This window comes from Hyperolius riggenbachi, chromosome 5, assembly GCF_040937935.1.
Source record: "Hyperolius riggenbachi isolate aHypRig1 chromosome 5, aHypRig1.pri, whole genome shotgun sequence".
NCBI lineage: Eukaryota > Metazoa > Chordata > Amphibia > Anura > Hyperoliidae > Hyperolius > Hyperolius riggenbachi.
This window is the reverse complement of record NC_090650.1, coordinates 383638020-383659834: the sequence shown is the minus strand read 5'-3', so window position 1 is coordinate 383659834 and position 21815 is coordinate 383638020. Positions and strand designations below refer to the sequence as shown.

The 21815-nt window shown below is 45.4% G+C and overlaps 2 pseudogenes; both read left to right on the top strand.

The window, feature by feature from the left end:
- Positions 1-19424: 19424 nt before the first annotated feature.
- Positions 19425-19538, top strand: LOC137520059 (U2 spliceosomal RNA; annotated as a pseudogene).
- A 192-nt stretch (positions 19539-19730) lies between these two features.
- Positions 19731-19843, top strand: LOC137520056 (U2 spliceosomal RNA; annotated as a pseudogene).
- The last annotated feature ends 1972 nt before the right edge of the window (positions 19844-21815 follow it).

The following is a 21815-nucleotide window of genomic DNA, read 5'->3' as shown; positions in this document are numbered from 1 at the left end:
GCCCTCCCCCGATGCTCCGTTCCCCGCCGCCAGTAGCCTGCTAATTATTCGTCTAACTAAACGAACAACTGCGGCTGCGCAGCTCATCGGGAGCTTACTGCGCCACGGCCGCGCAGCCGCAGTTCTATTCATCTTTACATTACAGGTGCAGGGGGCCGATAGAAGCCCCAGGTAAGTGTCAGTTTTAGCTTTTTAAAATACCCCGGAGAACCCCTTTAAAGGGAAGGTTCAGGGAGGGTGGGTAAAAAATAAAAATCAATTTCCACTTACCTGGGGCTTCCTCCAGCCCGTGGCAGGCAGGAGGTGCCCTCGCCGCCGCTCCGCAGGCTCCCGGTGGTCTCCGGTGGCCGACCCGACCTGGCCAGGCCGGCTGCCAGGTCAGGCTCTTCTGCGCTCCAAGGCCCAGAACTTCTGCGTCCCACGCCGGTGCGCTGACGTCATCGGACGTCCTCCGGGCTCTACTGCGCAGGCGCAGTAGCCTGCGGAGCGGCGGCGAGGGCACCTCCTGCCTGCCACGGGCTGAAGGAAGCCCCAGGTAAGTGGAAATTGATTTTTATTTTTTACCCACCCTCCCTGAACCTTCCCTTTTAAAGCAAGTCTGAAGCGAAAATAAACTTATGAGATAACGAATTGCATGCGTAGTGTACAGCGAAGAAATAAAACATTAGTAGCAAAGAAAAGAGTCTCATATAGTTTTCCAGTACAGGAAGAGTTAAAGGGAGTCTTAAACGTATTAAAAAACAAACAAACAAACAAAAAAACCCAGATGCTCACCTAAAGAGAGGGAAGGCTCTGGGTCCTAGAGAGCCTTCCCAAGTAACAGTCAATTGCTTTGTTCCGGATGCTCGCCCTGCCCGCCCCTTGATGTCACTTCCTGCTGCTCCGTTGGCACACACACCCTTCCCCCCGCACCCACACACACACACTTTGCAACAGAACACACTGTCAGCCTGTCAAGTGGCATGAATCTAGCATGCAGGGGCGTTACTACAGGGGTACAGCCCCTGCAACCGCAGGGGGACCAGAGATGTGAGGGGACCCCAACTACTAACCTTCCCTTCCTCCAATAAATGGGTCCATCCTTCAGATCAGGTGTTTTTGTAACTACACTTGTGATAGGTGTGAATGTCATGATGACCACACTTGTTATATGGCGCTTGCGCGATGGGCCCCCAGTCACACCAAAGTAGGCAAGAAAAGGAGTGTGTCAAAGTTTTAATGGGGCGCCCTATAATTTGTAGATGTGCCCAGGGATGGATTTACCATAAGGCACTATAGGCATGATAATGGAACGGCTGCTCACTCCTCTCCCTGAGTGCCTCCCACCCCAGCAGAATGAAAATGAGAGGTTACTCACCCAGCTCTCTGCATTCCACTGACAAGATCACCCTTCAACCTGGGGCATCTTTTTCTACCTAACACTTGGGGGCACCTCTTGCTACTTAGTATTAGGTTGTCAGAAGTACCCCCAATATTAAGGGGCACCTGTGGCTAACTATGTTGGGCAGAGGTGACAGCTGGGCCAGCCAGCATACGTGAGTTGCGGTTTTGGAGAGAGTTTGTGGGTTCATGAAGGGCGAAGTATAGGGTACCAGGATATCTGTGCCTATAGGCTCCTGTGATGTAAATCCGGGCCTGGATGTGCCCTTGCTATCGAGTGTACAGGCCTCACATAATCACTCATGTGGGTCACACAGATACTGGGTTGTATCTAATTAACCAGCACAAAAGGCATATTTGTGGTATGTCAGCAGATAAAGTGATGAGCTGGGAATCCCGGCAGAGTACTATAAGCTGTTTCTGGTTCACACAGAAGCTGCTGAGGTACAGAGGACAGCAAAGCGCCCACAGATGAAGCTGCTGCTGTAATATTGCAGCATGTTTATTAGCAATCTGCATGTCACAGAATTTCCAGTGCACTGTGGAGCTTTCCCCTCACTGAAAGGAAACAGGTCACTGTTCTGGCAAAGCGCTTACTCAGACTCAACACACACAAGTTTATTTAAACCCCAAGCTACTGCCTCAAAAACAAAACTCTTTCTCCAAAATCTTTTGTATTCAATTACGGGAGAAAAACTGAAGTTCCTGTTTCATTTCCTGCCCTTCACTGGTGCTCACACAGTCTCAAATGATTTTTACAGTCCATCTAGTGACTCCAAACAATGGAAAAGACCTTGATTCGGTTAACTTTTCTCCTAACTAGCTTTCTCACAGTTTTCTCATATTAGTTACAGAATACTTTTTTGGCAGGACCTAGCAATTAATGTGGCACAAAAATATAGATAAGAATTGGGTCTAAAGTCCTAATCCTTAAAGAGACTCTGAAGCGAGAATAATTCTCGCTTCAGAGCTCATAGTTAGCAGGGGCATGTGTGCCCCTGCTAAACCGCCGCTATCCCGCGGCTAAACGGGGGACCCTTCACCCCCAAACCCACCCCCGCAAAAGTTGGTCGTAAAATTGGTCGTATATTTCCCCTTCCTGGAGGCAGGGATAACGGCTACAGCCCTGCCTCCAGTCGCGTCTATCAGACGCGCATTGCCGCCTCACCCCCGCCCCTCTCAGTGAAGGAAGACTGAGAGGGGCGGGGGGGAGAGGCGGAGATACATATTGACAGACGCGCGTGGGGCAGGGCTGCGGCGGTTAGCCCTGCTCCAACCAGGAAGAGATCCCCGGCTGCTTGGAGGGGATTTGTGAGGTGAGGGACCCCCGTTTAGCGGCGGTTTAGCAGGGGCACACGTGCCCCTGCTATCTATGAGGTCTGAAGCGAGATTTATTCTCGCTTCAGACTCTCTTTAAAGAGAATCTGTACTGTAAAAATCTTACATAAATAAACGTACCAGCCAGTTTGTTGTCTTCCTCTAGCCTCCTCTGTGACAATTTCACCGCTCCCCGCTGCTTTCTTGGTGGTAAAATCACTGTTTTATTCATTGTTTTTGTAAACAATGAAGATGGCCCCCAAACAGTAAATACATCATCAGAGCAGGTGCCTGTTTGCAGTGGCTCCTCTCAAGCCTGACTTGACTACTGGAATGTTACTCCCAGGGTTGCCTTAGCTGCTTGTCTGGGCTTTGAACTGATCTTTCTGCACTCACAGCTGTTCACAAGGTCACAGCTTCGTGAGCCTCAGACAGACTGGCTGTGAGAAGAGACCTTGCCTGTGACTCATACATATAACACACAGGAGAGCATAGGGGGGCGTGAAGGGGGCGTGCATAACTTCTCCCTATCACAGCAGAGGCAGCACATTCCTCCCTGGATCGACAAAGCTTGACAAAGAAAAGAAGATTAGATATATTACAGAGAAAGTACAACTAGAAAAGGCTGCAGTAATCCAAAACACATTAGAACAGGTATAGGAACTTATAGGATAGAAGAAATAAGGCTGAACATTTTGTTACAGAGTCTCTTTAATAGGATTTTCCTGGAATCCAATACATTTATTTTATATTTAAAGGCTAAAATCCACATTTAAAAAGAGGAACTGTAAGGTGGAAATGAACTCACCACCAGTCAGGGGCATAACTAGGGGGAAGCAGCCCTTGTGACTGCAGGGGTGCTCAGAGGTTTGGGGGATCCCAACTACTAACATTTAGAGATGGCCTGAACGGTTCGCCGGCAAACGGTAACCGGCGAACTTCCGGGGTTCGCGATCACGGAGAACCGCAAACTTTTCCGGAAATTCGATTTGCCCCCATAGTGCATCATTAGGGTCAACTTTGACCCTCTACATCACAGTCAGCAGGTACATTGTAGCCAATCAGGCTACACTCCCTCTTGGAGCCACACCCCCCCCCCTTATAAAAGGCAGGCAGCGTCAGGCATTGGACTCACTCGTGTGCTTGCATTAATTAGAGAAGGGAAAGCTGCTGCAGAGAGACCTATAGGAAATGCTTAGTTAGGCTCTTCTAGGCTTGTTAGCTTGCTCCTTGCTGATACTTATTGCTTAAAAAAAAAAGCACCCCTCAACAGCTCTTTTGAGAGCTAATCTTGTTCTTGTGATCTTTTTTTTTTTTTTTTGTGGGTGTCCCACAGACACTTGTGTTCCATAGACAGCCTTGGTAATTCCTACTGTGCCACTGCCAGGCCCAGCACATTCAGTGACTACCTGTCTGTGTGACATATGATCAGCTGATAGATTTGTAAGGTTCTGATTTGCTGTGAAGACTTCCTGGTTTAACACATGATCATGACCAGCAAATCAGAGCTTTACAAATCTATCAGCTGATCAAGCTGATCACATGCTTCCCCATGAGTACTCCTAAGCATTGCCATCCCTACTCAGGACTAGTATATGTGGGTGGAGACAGGTAGTAATTAGTACCAGGGGCTTTGAAAGGCAATGGTGAGTTGTGGGAAGCTAATAGTGCAGCAAGTTCACTTATGATATAAAAATGCAGTGAATGAAATTCCTTAAGTTGCATAAAATGTTTACAAAGAAAAAAGAAAAATCAAAGAAGTTGGCGTAGAGAGCAGAGCAGCTGTGACATTGACTACAGATCTCATTGCTTTAAATGGCAGTAACTTCTAACTAAAGCTTGATGTTGAATGTCTGCCAGTGAGCTTGGAAATGAAGGATTAAATAAACACGGCAGGATGGTGTTAGCAGAGCGCATCTCCCCGGCATTGAGTGGATTACATGCAGTAAATATGTCAAGGAGAGTCTCAGCAGTCATCTGAATGAACGTGTCTCGTCTTCCGGCGCCAAGTACCGAATTCCAACACTCTGCAAGAGCTCTAGGAATCATCACAGATGAGAATCAAGTAAATTAATATCAGTTATTGCAATTAACGTTTCCCCCTCCCCCAGGCCTGACATACACTTTGAAAGAGGTTATGATTATTATTATTGATTCATAAAGCACCAACATATTTCGTGACGCTGTACAAAGTAAGAAACAAACATGGGGTACATAATAACACAGTCAATGATGTACTCCAATATACAAAATACAGACACTGGTACAAAATACAGAACTGGTAATTACAGTGACAAATTAATATCACTAAGCAAATTCCAAGACACAAAAGGGCCCTTGCGAGCTTACATCTAAAGGATATATACAACTTTTTTGTTTTGTTTGAAGGGGGGGGGGGGTGATGGCTGTATAATGCTGCATGTTGGTAAATAGCTTGTTTTTTTAAAGAGTTAATGGGATGTTTAAAAAAAGAATAAACAACAACAGATACCTAAGTATGGGGATGGCTCTGGGTCCTATAGAACCTTCTCATTCCTCTTGTTCCAGTGCTGGCTCCACTATTTGAATCCCCCGCTGTGGGAGGCTTCCGAAGTCTTATGGTGGCCATACACTGGCCCGATTCGCGGCCGTTTCGACAGCAGATTCGATCCTGGGATCGAATCTGCTACCAATCGTTCGCGCTAAACGCACCCGCCGATCCGATTTCCTCCCGAAATCGTATCGGTCCGTCGATCACGCCGTGCGGGAAATTACCCTCGATCGCCCGCGAGTAGGGAGCGCGTCGCTAGCGGCATCCGATCAGGTATACATTACCTGACGCTGGCTCCCGGGCGTCTTCTCCGCATCTTCTCCGCGCTGCACCCGCTCCATCCCGGTGCTTCCTGTCACTGCAGTGACCAGGAAGTTCAAATAGAGGGCGCTCTATTTGAACTTCCTGGTCACGGAGTGACACAGGAAGCGCCGGGATGGAGCGGGTGCAGCGTGGAGAAGATGCCCGGGAGCCAGCGTCAGGTAATGTATGCGCGGGGGGGACAGGCGGCAGCGGCGGCTCTACAGATTGTGATCGGTTTCAGGCTGAAATCGATTCACAATCTGTTTGCAGCAAAGGCAGCCATACGATCCCTCTTTGATCAGATTCGATCAGATAGGGATCTGTCAGCTGGTCGATCTAATAGCAAATCGACCAGTGTATGGCTACCTTTAGGGAACACTTGGGCGGGTCTGTATTGCACATGCGCAAGTGCATGAGAGAAGGCACTCATGCAGTCGCGCTACAGAGCCGCCGTGTTAGGGAGCACTCGAGCTCTCAAAAACTTCTAAAGGCTCCTGTGGTGGCAGAGAGCAGTATTCAACCAATTGGTGCAATTGGAGAGACAGTGCTTGAATGCGGGGATCCGTGAGAGCGGAGCAGTGCTTTTCAGCGCTGCTAGATTTGGGCGCAGCCGGCGCCTCGATAGACTTCAATAGGAATCACTCCTATTGAAGCGCTCAGTGAGTAACGTCGGCTCCGTCAGAAGACGGAGCCAAGGTTGCTTAAAAACATAATAATTCGGCCTCCAGCAATCGCTGGAAGCCGAATTATTTTATTCCCCCACTATCCATGGCGGCCTGGAGGGGGAATAGTAATTAAATCAGCCCGGACTTGTGCAGAAGCAGGATCAGCCGTATACCGCTGTATCCTGCGCCCAAGTCTACCGGCGCCGATTTCAAATGTACTCCGTGAGAGGACCAGGAAGGCTCTATAGGACCCAGAGCCTTCCCTCTCCTTAGATAAGTATCTGATTGTTGTTGTTGATTTTCTTTTTGATTCCCATGTACTTTAAAACATTTTATTTGTAATATGCATTTAAATACATTTGTTATTTTCATTCCATTGACAACATACTGTACATTCCATGCAACCACAATTTTAACATTTTCAGATTGCATTTATATCAAACATCACTATTCGTAATAAACTGTTGAGTATTAGTGCTATAATGATACATGGAATAGATTTGTCTTGCCTCTTTTAGCAATGTGAACAGTGGTAAGCAAAACAGTGGTAAGTCAGAAACCATCAGCTCTACTGTCTCCAGAACCGCCTTATTGTCTCCAGAGTAATCCTAATAATAATCCTAACATTCGTATAGTGCTTTTCTCCTGTTGGACTCAAAGAGCTGCAGCCACTAAGGGCACGCTCAAGGGTCCACCCTGCAGTGTTAGGAAGTTTTGCCCAAGGACTTCTTATTGAATAGGTACTGACCCTAGCCAGAATTTGAACCCTAGTCGCCCATGAACCAGAACACTATCCAGCCACTACTATCAGTCAAAGGAATGAATTCATCATCTTAATTCTGGAGCAGCTGGGTGGAGAGCTAATTCTGTAGGAGATAGGTAGAGGGCTAATTCTGAAGGAGCTAGGTGGAGGGCTAATTCCAGTATGGCTAGGTGGAGAGCTAATTTTGAAGGAGCTAGGTGGAGGGCTAATTCTGTAGGAGATAGATAGAGGGCTAATTCTGGAGGAAATTGTTTGAGAGTTAATTCTGGAGGAGCTGCTGGGTGTAGATGTAATTATGGAGGAGCTGCTGGGTGAAGATGTAATTCTGGAGGAGCTAGGTGGAGAGCAAATTCTGGAGGAGATATGTAGAGGGCTAATTCTGGAGGAGCTGCTGGGTGAAGATGTAATTCTGGAGGAGCTAGGTGGAGAGCTAATTCTGGAGGAGCTAGGTGGAGAGTTAATTCTTGATGAGCTGAGTGGACTGGAGAGCTAACTCTGTAAGAGATACGTAGAGGGCTAATGTTGGAGGAGATTGATTAAGAACTAATTCTGGAGGAGTTGGTGGAGAGCTGATTCTGGAGGAGCTACATGGAGAGCTAATTCCAGTGTGGCTAGGTGGAGAATTAATTCTAAATTAAGCTAGGTGGAGAGAAAATTCTGGAGAAGCTATGGGGCCGTGAGACAAGAAGCAGGTAAGAGAGTCCAGCAGGTCAGAGTAAGCTCCACTGCTGAGTCAGTCGCCGTAAAAACAAATGCTGCTAGCGGCAAGCTCCCGGGTGCCACCGGTCAAGCATGATTGACCAAATTAATCGATTTCAGGCAGAAAGAATTGTTTGCTGCATGCATGTCTATCATGCCATCAATGATCGGGTTGACTGGATACTGATGCAAAAACAGTCGGCCATTGTATGGCCATCTTCACTTTGTTATATGCGAATAAGTGAAAGGTCCTTTATAATCACTGGGTAATTAACAGATAACATCTCATAATCAGCTTTGTGACAACCTTCGTGAAATAGCCGCATTTTCTCCTTGTGTTAGACGGGCTCATTTGCATGTGACAGTTAAAAATGGCGCACAGCGCCAGGGGAATAAAAAGGGCGCCCCATAGACTTACATTATATAACGCTATTTAGCATTATAAGTGTTAAAAAATGGCGCAGGCAGTGTGCCTTACACTTATAACGCTAAATAGCGTTATAAGTGTTCAAAAATGCAGCGGGGGTTGGGGGAGGAGAGAGACAGCGGGACACTGGAGGGCATAGGCATCGGGGGAGGATTTGTGCAGAAGCATACGTTACCTTGTCCTGGGCCGCCGATTGCTCCTTCCCTCCGCTCCTGCACTTCTTCCATTCGTTTACTGTAGTCCTGCAGCCGGCCAATCACCATGTGGCTTCAGTCTCCGCATGGTGATTGGCCGGATGCAGGACTACAGCAAATGAATGGAAGGAGCGATTGCCGGCCAAGGACAAGGTAACGTATGCCTCTGCATACGTCCGATGCCTATGCCCTCTAGTGTCCCACTGCCTCTCTCCCCCAGCCCCCGCTGCCTATGCCCGCTAGTGTCCTGCAGCCTCTCTCCCCAGCCCCCGCTGCCTACACTAGCAGCCCCCGCTGCCTATGCCCTCTAGTGTCCCACTGCCTCTCTCCCCCAGCCCCCGCTGCCTATACTAGCAGCCCCCTGCATGTTTTTCATGGCGCACTGCTCTGCAATCATTGTATCATAAAACGCTATTTACCGTTTTATTGTATTTACATAAAAACGGTAAATAGCGTTTTATGATACGTTTATCGGCAGAACATTGCGCCATTTTTCTCCCTGCACCATTTTCAGATGGACCCTCATTTGCAATTCACTTATTCTGAGTTTTCAAACTTGTCAATAAAATGCCTTTTAAATTACCAGCAAGCAAAAAAATACTTAAAATAGTTTTCAAAGTACTCTTCGACCTACTTTGCTGTACTTTTTAATTGCAAAGTACTGAAAAGTTATTCTAAATAGAAGATGAAAAATTAACACCTAGGAGAAGAGACAGGAGAAAAAAGTAATTGCATATGGGCCTTTGTATGGTGCTGATCAGTGGCAGTGTCACAGGTTAGACTGTTTGCTGTCTGTGGGAGTTCTGGAACCAAACTGCCAGTTTAAATGTTCTCCTCTGACTTTGCTCACTGCACAGATATTTCATACTGTTATTTTAAAAGGAGGGTGTTCCAAAGATAAATATAGTATTCCACGGCTATTAATATTCACCTGCGTGAGCGCAAGAGTTACTTTTGCAATAGGTAATGTGAGTACACAGCGGCAGGCAGAGCTTAACAAGAATATCAGAGTCACGAGCTTTACCCAGCGACCATGCCAAAGGTTATCACTTAAAGTGGACCAGGACAGAAAGATAACATAGAGAAATGCACCCTGTATGTATTTAGAAAGTTTTGCCTGTGTAACTCCCAGTCATCTGTGACTAATCACAAGTTGTAATTTGATCCCTCACCTGCGTCAGCTGGCTGCCTCGGCAGAGAACTAATTGGTAAACACAGGATATTAACAATATGCCTGCTTCCGTGAAAGCAGGAGGTAGACACACTGCAGATGTATTACAGGATTTGTATCAGCTGTAACAAGCTGAGTATTGAGCTGTTGCATATCTTTTAGAGCAGAGAGGAAGTTCTGCGTTCAGGTCCGCTTTAATCAAACAGCAAGCGATTATTTTTCCATATAAACGTACTGTATCCTCTATAATAAAACCCAAGTGTCTCTGCGTCCCATGTCCCTGTGTGTGTGTTTTGTTGTACTGCACATGTGCAGAGAGGGACGCAGAGACACTGAAGGGGAAGAAGTGTGTACGAGTGCATGCGCGCAGCGAACATGTGCAGCAGGTGCACGTGCACGACGGGCGGGCGCATGCATGCGTGCGGCAGGCGCGCGGTGGCAGACAGTCACTAGTACTTTATAAGTTTCAGGCACAAGTAGCATATGGTGCTTGTGATATTTTAACCTCGCACACAAGCACAAAAAGATGGAAAGAATGGGCCATTAAACAAAACGTATGTTGAAATGTATAGTTCAGCAGAATCAAACGTTTGGTAATGACACATCAGTGTATGCAAATTGCTCCATTTCCCTTTTCCTCACAACAGACACCTAACACTGTCACAATAATCAGACAACTGAAAATACACAACTTATATGACTATGCAAATAGCTGTGCCTCTGCTACACATTATAACCTCAATATAGCTTCCAAACACAACAAATGTAGCCTTTTCTGTTAAAAAAAATGTATTTTGAATTTGGTGTTCCTATAGTTAAAGAGGAACTTTAGCCAAGGATTGAACTTCATCCCAATCAGTAGCTGATACTCCCTTTCCCGTGAGAAATCTATTCCTTTTCTCGAATAGATCATCATGGGGGTTTGTACGGATGATATGACGGTGAAACCCCTCCCCCACATTGTCATGTCATGACCATGGTCCCGACTGTTTACTGTCTGTGAACCTCATTGCATTGTGGGAAATATTAGCTGCTTCCAACTGCCAAGCAAGCAGCATCTCCCTCTGTGCATGGATTTCTTAGTAACAAACATTCTGTACAGATCACCTGGCAGAATTAGAAGATGTCACAGCCAGTGATACATTTCAGACTGTAAATCAGGGAGAGGAAAGATTTTACAATGGGCAAACATTGACTAAATAATCTATATATTAATATTGTAAAAAAATAAGCAATTTTATTTGTGATGTTATTTTCAATAATGTTCCTCCTTAAAGTGAACCTCCGGACTAAAAATCTACTCAGCAGAACTGAAAAGGCTTGGTGTTTCTTTAACAGTGTCACAGCATCAGAACTTTGTTTTTCTTACCAAAGCATCATTTTTAGCTGCATTTTTATCTAAGCTCCACCCATCAAAGAAAAAAGTTATTCATGTTTCCTAGCAACTGGGAGAGGTGCTCAGCACACAGGACAGTTGGAACTATGTTTCATGCTCCCTGTCACCTCTTTTCAACCAAAAAGATGGCTGCCATCATGAAATCATAAACATTTGCCTGTTCTTTTAAAACAGGGTGGGTACGAGATTATATTACCTATCTATTTTAATTAACATAACTAATGTAACTTAATGACAGTATGTTTGTTTAGGCTGGAGTTCCTCTTTAAGGGTCCTTTTACACTTGGTGCGGTGCCATTTTGGAACAATCGCTCAACACCGGAGCCGAAACAAGAAAAAGAAAATGAAATGGAATTTCCGCTGCACTTCTAGTATTACCCTTTTTTTCGATCAAGAAAAATTGAACTATTATCTTGTTTTTTCAATAAAAATCCGATTGGACATGTTGGAAAAATCTTTCGATCTAATGGAATAATCAAACTAAATTATCTAATCGAAAAAAATTAAAAAATGGTACCATGTATAGGCACCTTAGGAGTCATATAAGGCCCGGTTCACATTAGCGGTGGCCGTCCGGAATCGCCGTGCCGGAGCCGGACCGCTTGCAGAACGGGCGGAATGGACGCACGGCAATAGCAATGAAAGCCTATGCGTCCGTTCACATGCGTCCGTTTTGCCGGACCGGAGCCGGACCGGATCCGGACCGGATCCGGACTCCGGCGTCCGTTCCAACATGCGCTATTTTTTGGTCCGGCTCCTCCGGCAGCCGTATCCGGGGCGGAGCCGGACTGCACCATCCGGCCAATGGAAACCAATGAGAACCAGAGAGCGCACAACACACTGGCTACAAAAACCGGACGTTCTACCCCACTTCCTATGCATTTTGGATGGGGACCACATGGGCCCAGCGTTCAGGTGGGGCAGCAGCGATTTCATGCTGGAGCTCTAGGCAGCAACATGTCTGATATAAGTCTGATAACGAGGAGGCGAACAACAGAGAATTCCCAGGTATACGAGTAAAAAATGCCTGGATCCATGGTCCCAACTGCAGTCTCTGTATCCACGGATGGTCTCCACACGTCCACCTGTCTCCAACAATGACCCCAGACCCTTCTGCTGACCTCCCAGACCCCAGGTAATAACAGGTTGTTATCTCCTTAAGAAACCGGATCCGGACCGCAACCGTGTTCACACCGCACGGAAACCGGATGCAAACGGACCGGATCCGGATAGGAACCGTACGGATCAGGTCCGGTCCGGATACGGTGCGGTCCGGACATCCGGTGCGGTTTTGACAAAACCGCAAGTGTGAACGGGGCCTAATCCAGGCAGGCACTAGGTATGAGTGAGAACGCCTCTGGTAGTCTCGTGAAAATGTCCTCAATCTTCAGGTGGCTCCAGGAGTTTTTGCCAAAATAGTATTGTGACAAAATCGATTGATGAAACAATCAATAAATTTGTTGTTGGCAAGAAACAATTGAAATTAATGATGAAACAATCAATAATGAATACCTTGCTGTAACTTGTAACTAAGCACACACAGCTGTAACCTGTGTAAACCTATCACAGCTCTGCACAGCGCACAATACACTCTATAAATCGTAGTTGTAAGTTGGTAGAACAGACCTAAGTACAGCTATTTCTCCCTGAAGCTTACACTTATCGTGCTGTCTCACATGGATAACACAAGATGGAGTGATAAACCCCTCCCTCCACCACCCTTTATATCACCCTTTATATCTGCCTGTGGTGGGATCTGTTCACTCTGACTGCAGGGGTTTGCTGTGCATCCTGGGAGCAAATGATTCCTCAGGAGCCCATTCTGCGCTTCCCACCAAAATGTTAGTACCGTATCGCCCTTATGTTCTGCCTGCTCTCTGTGGCTGTGGGTCACTGTATCTGAAGTTGAGGAAACCATTGCTGACTTTTGAATGTACTACGATGGAACTCATTATGACTATTTTTAACAGATTTGGAATCTGTATTTTGTTTTTAGCAAAGCAAAGGTCAGAAATGAAGCCATAGCACAGTTATGTGATCTACGCTAATGATGACAATAAAGAGCCATTCACTGGACCACATGATCTGCAGATTGCAGACAGCAGGCACTATCGGCAATTATCTTGTTCTCATTTCTTGTATATGATGTTGTACGCCTGGCAAATGTGAGAATTTACTAAGAAGTAATAATAGCTAGTGATTGTATTATTAGTAAATTTGTTATTTGTGGCATTTAAAGGACACCCGAAGTGGCATGTTACATCATGATAATGATGAGATCAACATGCCTGTACAGTCCCAATCCTATATAGAACTAGACTGTAGTCCTTTTTACTTTTTTGTGGTTTGACACCCAACAAAACCCCAAAAGAAAACAAACCAAAGTAATTCATAAGAATTCATTCTCAAACTAAAGTCAATTTCAAAAATCTGTTCTACCTACTTAGGGAGTCACATGGTCACTATGAAAAACAATCAGGAGCGCTGTATGGTGCGTTAACATTTATTTCATCAGGTTAGAAAATAAAGATTGCACCTATAAGGTTCAAATGTGGAAACAGCATGTCCCCCAACCAGTGGGTTAGCAGAGGACTATTTCACAACTTCTCCCTCTGAGGTCCATCGCTGTGGCCAGCAGCAAGTTCAGGGGGCCTGGGGGGGGAAGCCCTTCCAGCTATAGTGCCTGCAGCGCCATAACGTGTCATAATGCCTACATCGGAAGCATGCTGAAATGTGTTATGACGCTGCAGGCACTGTAGCTGCAAAGGCTTTCCCCACCTCTCCCCCTGGGTTTGTCCTTGTACCATCCGGACGCCGGTGCTGCTGGCCACAGTGACGGACCTCATGAAATAAACGACAACGCACCATACAGCGCACTTTTTTTTCTATAGAATCCACTTTTCTCACAAGCCTGGGAGCTGCTGGTTGGTTATGTGTTAAAGCGGTATTGTCACCATAAAAATCAAATTTCAACAGCAACTGGTCCGAGTGTATTAAGTGGTAAAGATGCTAATCCGGCATTCAAAACTTGCAAAACTTTTTCTGCTGTTATGGTTTGGAGTTATGACATACTTCAGGAGCACTGGCCCAAGTGCCAAACAGTGCCAAAGAGTTGAATGCTGGGAGTTATTTTTATCTATAATATATTCCTCCTCTTCCATTTATTTCCCTGCCTTGCTGCTTATCAGAAACTCCCTCTGATTACTTGTGTTTACAAGCAAGGCTGAGGTGACTCAGTGATTGGATGTGTAAACAAAAAAAGACAGTGCAGTTCCTACCGTCTTTCCCCTAAATTAAGACATCCCCCGAAAATAAGACATCCCTTATATTTCAAGCATGCTTGAAATATAAGACATTCCCCGAAAATAAGACACCCCCCCCCCGCGACCCTCCATGCCGCCGAGCCAACTTCCCCCCCCTGCCCGCACCGCCGCTGTGCTGCCGATTTACCTCCCAGCTGCTGACCTCCCTCCTCCAGCAAATCGGATCTCCCTCCGGCGTGCGCTGTGCATAATGCCGATTTCAGATCAGCGGGGAAAGGCATCTAAAGTTGTATAGTAACAGCGCTACGTATACAGGAAGTAAACAGAGATCACTTCCTGTATACGGCGGCGATGATACTGTACAAGTTTGTCTGCCTTTACCCGCTGATCTGATGAATTATGCACAGCGAAAACGGAGGGGGGTCCGACTTTATGGAGGAGGGGGTCAGCAACAAAGGAGGTAAATTGACAGCAGCAGCAGCGTAAACTTCCAGATTGTACTGGATGTCTAAGACTGGATGTCTTAGAGGTGTTAGTGTCTGTGGCAGGTAGAGGGGGGAATATGCCTATATACGCTGGCTACATAATATGGGGATTTTGACTATATACTGGGGGGTAGGAGGGTGTGTGGGTATACACTATGGGTTTCTGGCTATATAATAGGGGAGATCTAGCTAAATACTGAAGGGGGATCTGGCTAGCACCACAAAATATAAGACCTCCCCGAAAATAAGCCCTAGCACATATTTTTAAGGAAAAATTAATATAAGACAGTGTCTTATTTTCGGGGAAACACGGTAGTATACACCTCAGTGGGAGTGTCTGAAGACTCTGGGAGGAGGGCAGCTAATGAATACACAATGAGCAAGAGAAGGGAGGGGGGAAAACCAGAGTCAGGGAGGACATGATGTCAGCATTAGCTTGGCAAGATGGCCACTGCCTAGAATAGGATTTTCTGCTTTTCCTTTGTAAAATTCACAGGATTCATTACGTGGATAGCACAATACATCTGTTATGTAAGTAGAAGTAGTATTTATCTACTTATGTGTTTTTTATTTCTAGGTTAGCATGGGTGTCGCTTGTTCTTTAATGTGTTATAGGAACCAAGGATTTTCATCTCAGTGGAGCACTGTCACACACTAGGAGTTACAAGGTCAAACCTGATTGAATAACCTAACAGCTGCATCAAGAGGAGAAGGAAAAAAAGAGTTGTTTCCATCTGGGTGCCCATCAGCTTCAGGAAGTGGGCCATCATATCATTGCAGACGCCCAGCCTCCTGCTGTGACATATGAAAGGGGCATGGCATTCGCACCACTCATTTCCGCTCTTTACTGTATATTGGAGGAGAGGCAAGAGGCATGGTTATTACATCCATGGATCCCACCTCCAGTATAACTTGGGATGTAGTGTAGAGCTGTAGTTGTGAGAGCACCAATCGATCAATGACTTTATGGCTGACCAACGGAGAGCATCACATGAAACTGAAAGCGCACCTGAACTGAGAGGGATATGGAGGCTGCCATATTTGTTTCCTTCAAACAATAAAAACTGCCTGGCTGTCCTGCTGATCCTCTACCTCCAATACTTGTAGCCATAGACCCTGAACAAGCATGCAAATCAGATGCTTCTGACTGAAATCTGACTAGATTAGCTGCATGCTTGTTTTAGCTATGCAATTCAGACACTACTGCAGCCAATGAGATCAGCAGGACTACAGGCAACTGGTATTGTTTAACAGGAAATAGATAAGGTAGCCACAATATCCTCTCCATTCGGGTGTACGTGAATATCATGACCATCTAAGGTTAGTGTAGGGGTGAAAGTAGTGTCAGACTGGGAGGTGGAAAATCTGAGAAAATCCACCTGCTGGCCAAGCAGCAGTAACCCTGTGTTATCACTCCAATAGAAACCTGTGCAAGTCTTCAGTGTGATCAGCAACACATGATCACTACTGCTTGGCCAGCAAGTGGATTTCCTCAGCTTTACCACCTACCTGGGTGAGAGAGTGTAGCCAAAGCCGGATTTATACTATTTCTGCCCCTGAGCCAGGTATATTGTTGCTCCATGTTTTTGTACAGCAGTGCCCCTCCCATTCCATGTGCAGCCCCCTCTTCCATGCATTTCATCCATGTACTGTAGCCCCTCTTTTTCATTAACAGCTCCCTGGGGCATCAGTTTCCATTGTTCATGTGTTGCTCCCGATTTTCAGCCTCCTCTTTCATATGTGGCAACCCCTCCTTCATTTTCAGATGCCCAAGGCCTGGGCCTTTGTGACCTTTCTAGTAATCCTGCCTTAAAGAGACTCTGTAACAAAAGTTTGATCCTTATTTCTTATATCCTATATGTTCCTATAGCTGTTCTGATGTGCTTTGTCTTACTACAGCCTTTTCTAGTTGCACAGTGGCTGTATTATCTCTGTTATATGATCTAATCTTCTCTCCTCTGTTGGCTCTGTTGGGCTGAGGCAGTCAGGCTGGAATGTGCTGTGCTGCTTGTGATTGGATAGAAGCTATACACACCCTCTCCAGGCCCCCTGCACACTCTGTATGACTCACACAATGAGCTACTCTTAGCGTATCACTTGCTATGTCTTTTGTTTGTAAACACTGCAAAAAATGGCAATTACAAGCCAGGATTGCAGCAGGGAGAGGCAGAAACAGCACAGAGGGGCCCAGGAGAACATAATGAATAGAATGCGCGGAGGTGTACAGAGACGCCGGTAGGATAAAAGTCAATAAAAAGTTAAAATTGTTTCGGTTGCGGTGGTGGACCAGCCAACCAAAGATAGGCACACGTACTTGTAATAATACCAATAATATACAATTTATTCTTTTGCTCCTAATGACAGTCGCAACGCGTTTCACGGGCGAGAACCCGCTTCTTCAGGCAATAAAAGACAGGAGCAATACACAACATGTACTCGATGAGTTGCTTGGCACCTCTGGATTGACTTTTATCCTACCGGTGCCTCTGTACACCTCCGCGCATCTAGAAGTCCACCCTTGGTCGAAGGGTGACATACCCTGCTATTTCCTGCTATCTACAGAGAGCGACGTCTTAATCCTGAGTGGGGACAGGCTTGTTCTCCCCACCTGCCTTTACAGTGGTTGCCTTGGAGGTAACCCTGGTTTGTGAGTATATTACTTACTTCTCATATTACTTTCCCTCCCTTCTTATACATACTACACCATATTGGGCTCTCGGTCTTCTACCCTTATAATGAATAGAATGGTATGCTTTTTATTGTAAAAATTTTACAGTACAGATTCTCTTTAAGTGTAGCATTATATTAGCTGAAAAGGAGGGATTGTTAGTTAAGAGAAAGGACAGGTTTGCTTTAAGATGCAATTTGTTTGAAAACTGAAGACCAAATCCGTCTGGATTTGTTATTACCTGAGCATTAGAGCAGGCCTAACCGGTTTGTCCAGAGAAACTGTGACAGGTTTCCAAACAGGCTCATGTTTTATGAATGATCTGAAAAACGCAATAAAGAAATACGTAGGGCTGACACAGGGAACGGGGAGACTAATTCAATATGCCGGACCTGGAAATTCCCTGTTAGCGCTGAAAGCAGGATGTGAGGTGCTCAGGAAGATGGACTGCAGATCACTGGGAGAAGCAATTTCTACTAATTAACCAACAGATGCTGATGAGGTAGCATTATTGAGAGAAAGCAGATGACAGCGTAATTGCTGATAATGTCATAGGATTGGATCCTGCGCTATTGTAAAGGAAAGCTACAGACATATTAATATATATGAACTCCAGGAGGAACATCTAAATGGCATAAGCAGAGTCTGGATTCGTAGAAGTGCACCTGCAATAAACAGACAGAGCTAATGGGAATCTTTCATTCTTCACAAGCAGGCATAAACAAAGAAACGTGGGGGCTAAAAGCCTTCATTCAGGAACATTTGATTTTTTTTAACTGCATTTTGTAGAATTGCAATTAAAGTAAATATACTGTATAGTCATTAAAAATTATATTACAGAAATGCTTGATTTTTTTAATATAAAAATAAGAACGTGCAGCAGCAGCAGCAGATCACTGGTGGCCACGTCCCAGAGCTGGATTTTCCATAAGGCACTGTAGACATGTGCCTACAGGTGCCTTATGTGGGAGAGGCAGCCCCCCTTCTCAGATCAGATCACTAGCCTCATGCACTTACACGCTGATCCTTGTCTCAAGTCACTAAAGCTTACGTACTCAACACCAAACAGGTCCATCGATGTCCCCTTGACAATGGTCGTTAAGCGACGCCACTTCCTGCTCACGACGTCATGCGACTAAATGACTGGGGCAAATGGGAAGTAAATGATCACGGTAATTTGCACAGAGTCATTAGGAATCTTAACGATCCAATCTGTCATGTCCATTGATTAACGATGCGTGATTGCTGTGGGAGGCAACATTGTTTTACATGCTTACATTAAACGATGTTGCCCAACATCCGGAAACATCGCTGTAAGTATCCCCAGGTGGGTATTTGGCTTAAGGGTGATATGAAACAGTGATAGATAGTGTAAGATTCTAAGGTTCCAATAACATACAAGTTTTTTTATGGCACCGTACAGGTCAGCGCTTGTCAGCAGGTATTAGCTCTGGAATTACCACAGTTATCAAAGTAACATATCAGGAAAAAAAAAAAAACATTGTAAAATTTTATAAATAACTTCAATTTTCAATTAATTAAAAGAAAAAAACAAAACAACGTATTTTTCAATTTTCATCATCGTGGCCTGCACTCTCGCCAACGTGCGCACGAGCACGGCCATCACTACACAAACATTGCCGACCAGAGGACTGACAGTTTATGTCCTGGGAGTGTCAACTGATGACAACCCTTTGCGGCTGTGTGCGTTGCGTTAAACAGTGAGTTTGGTCTGTCAGTGTGATGTAGTACACTACTTACACTACCTGCTGATCCATGTAGACACACGCAAGTTGTTTTAAAGCACTTTATGCCTCTAATTTAGGAATGCAATGTGATTTCTGCCCTAAAGGTATTATAACCCTACTCTGCGTCAAATACGTAATTTTCTCGGGGACTTTTGGCATGTATCAGTAACCAGGCAGGCTATTGAAAAAAAAATTTGAAAGTTATTTATGTATAGATTTGTTAGTAAGAACAACAACTTTATTTATAAAAAATATAAGTCAATAATTCTAATTTCAATGATAATTTTCAAAAAAACTAAGCAAAGTCAGCAGGTGTCAGGCTGTCGGCAGTAGTTGGCCTGCTTACCATTTGTGGTGGGGGTGGTGTCACCCAACTCCAATGCAGAGCCACGTAGTGGAGTCTTGCAAGCAAAGGAAAGCTTCTCTGCCTTTTTGGCTAAGATCAAGTGTAGTATCAGTTTTCCTAAGATTCAGGGAAAGGTAGGTTATTGAAGAAAAAAATAGAAAGTTATTTATGTATAGATCTGTTAGTAAGAAAAACAACTTTATTTATAAAAAATAAATTTCAAGGTAAAAATTTCAATGATCATTTTCAAAGAAACTAAACAAAGTCAGCAGGTGTCAGGCTGCCGGCAGCAGAAGGCCTGCCTGCCATTCGTGGTGGGGGTGGTGTCACCCAACTCCAGTGCAGAGCCACGCAGTGGAGACTTGCAAGCAATGGAATGCTTCTCAGCCTTTTGGCTAAGACCAAGTGTAGTATCAGTTTTCCTAAGTTTCAGGGAAAGGTAGGTTATTGAAAAAAAAACTTGAAAGTTATTTATGTATAGATTTGTTAGGAGGAGGACGGTGCGTCAAGGAGGTTCTGTGTGGAAGCTGAGGAAGATGAGGCGTTCTGTGTTAAATAGTCAACTGCGTCCCCACAATCTTGGGGGTTGAGGGTACGTGCCTTCTGAACACTGTACTTTGGTTGAGGGCCGCACAAGCTCACGCCAGCACAACCTTGAAAATACCTGCGGGGAAAGGGGGGGGGGGGGGTTGCTGCCTCTGTCTGTTATTTTTTCCATATTGGGGGTATGCAGTACTACTAACAATACTGGTAGACAGTGTGTGTAATCACAAAGAGGCACACAATCAGTGTCAAATACACAGCAGCTGTGTGTGTGTGTGTGTGTGTGTGTGTGTGTATACTTTAACACACACAGAAAGATATCCTATAGTAGAAATAAAAGGCCCAGCAACTGGCTGTGGCCTGTATGCAGTGTGTAACCCACACAGATATCAATAACAGATACAGTTGGAAGCTAAGCACAGCTTATGATGATAGACAGTGTGCTGGCTTGTAATAGATAGAAGAGAATAGTAGAACTGCAAGGCCCAGCAATGGCTGTGGCCTGGCCTGTATGCAGTGTCACACACACACAAAAAGAAAAAAGAATAGAACAATATGAGCCCTCAAAAGTGCTTTTGTTTTGGGGTTCTTTCAGCAATAAAGAACAGCCTAGCTAACTGTCCCTGTCTCTCTGTGGGCTGTATGCAGTGTGTCACCCACAAAGAGAGCTATGCTTTAGTAAGTGAAATCACACAAATACAGTGGAAAGATATGCACTGGTCTAACACAGTGTGCTGTCACACAGATGCAGTGGAAAGATATGCACTGGTATAAAACAGTGTGCAGTCACACAGATGCAGTGGAAAGATATGCACTTGTATATACAGTGTGCTGTCACACAGATGCAGTGGAAAGATATGCACTGCTCTAATACAGTATGCAGTCACACAGATGCAGTGGAAAAATATGCACTGGTCTAATACAGTGTGCAGGCAGTCAGTGGTACTACAAATACCAAGCAGGCAGCAACTGTCTGTGGGCCGTATCTATGTAGTGTCACCCACAAAGAGAGCTATGCTTTAGTAAGTTAAATCACACAAATAGAGTGGGAAGAAATGCACTGGTGGTAATACAGTGTGTCAGCAAGCAAGGGCCAGCTGCGACAGGGCTGTATCTATGCATCTGTGTCACACACACACACACACACACACACACAATAACACATCAGAAGAATGTTAGCAAAAGAGCTGTTTTGGGGTTCTTTCAGCAACAAATTTCAGCGAGGAGCACGCTAACAGCCTAACTAACGCTTTCCCTATCTCTCCAGCAACCTCTCCCTTCCTCTCACTAATAGCAGCATCTGTCAGGGGTTCAAGATTATATGAAATTTCTATCTTCAAGAATGCTGGCCATTGTCCTCACTTCGGCAGTAGAGATGGCCCAAACGGTTCGCCCGGCGGGTAGTTTGCGTGAATTTTCACTGTTCGTCCACAGCGAATAGCGAACTTTTATGCGCATTTGCTCCGCCTCCTATACTTGTCATTGGGCTAAACTTTGATACTCTACATCACAGTCAGCAGACACATGGCAGCCAATCAGGCCACACTCCCTCCTGGACCCCCGCACCCCACCCCCCCTATAAAAACACTGCAGCGTCAGCCATGTTCTCAGTGTGCTGATGCTGCTATTAGTGAGAGGATGGGAGAGGTTGCTGGAGAGATAGGGAAAGCGTTAGTTAGGCTGTTAGCGTGCTCCTCGCTGAAATTTGTTGCTGAAAGAACCCGCTGAGTGGATTGTTCAGAAACAGCCTTATCAGTCTGCAGAAAGACTGTACACACGCACTACTGTCGGGAGAACGACCGCCCAGCGGGAGGGTCTGAAGGACGTGTTTGCACGTGGCACTTTGCTTGTGTTTGCACGTGATTGCACGTGGCACTTTGCACGTGTTTGCACGTGGCACTTTGCACGTGGCACTTT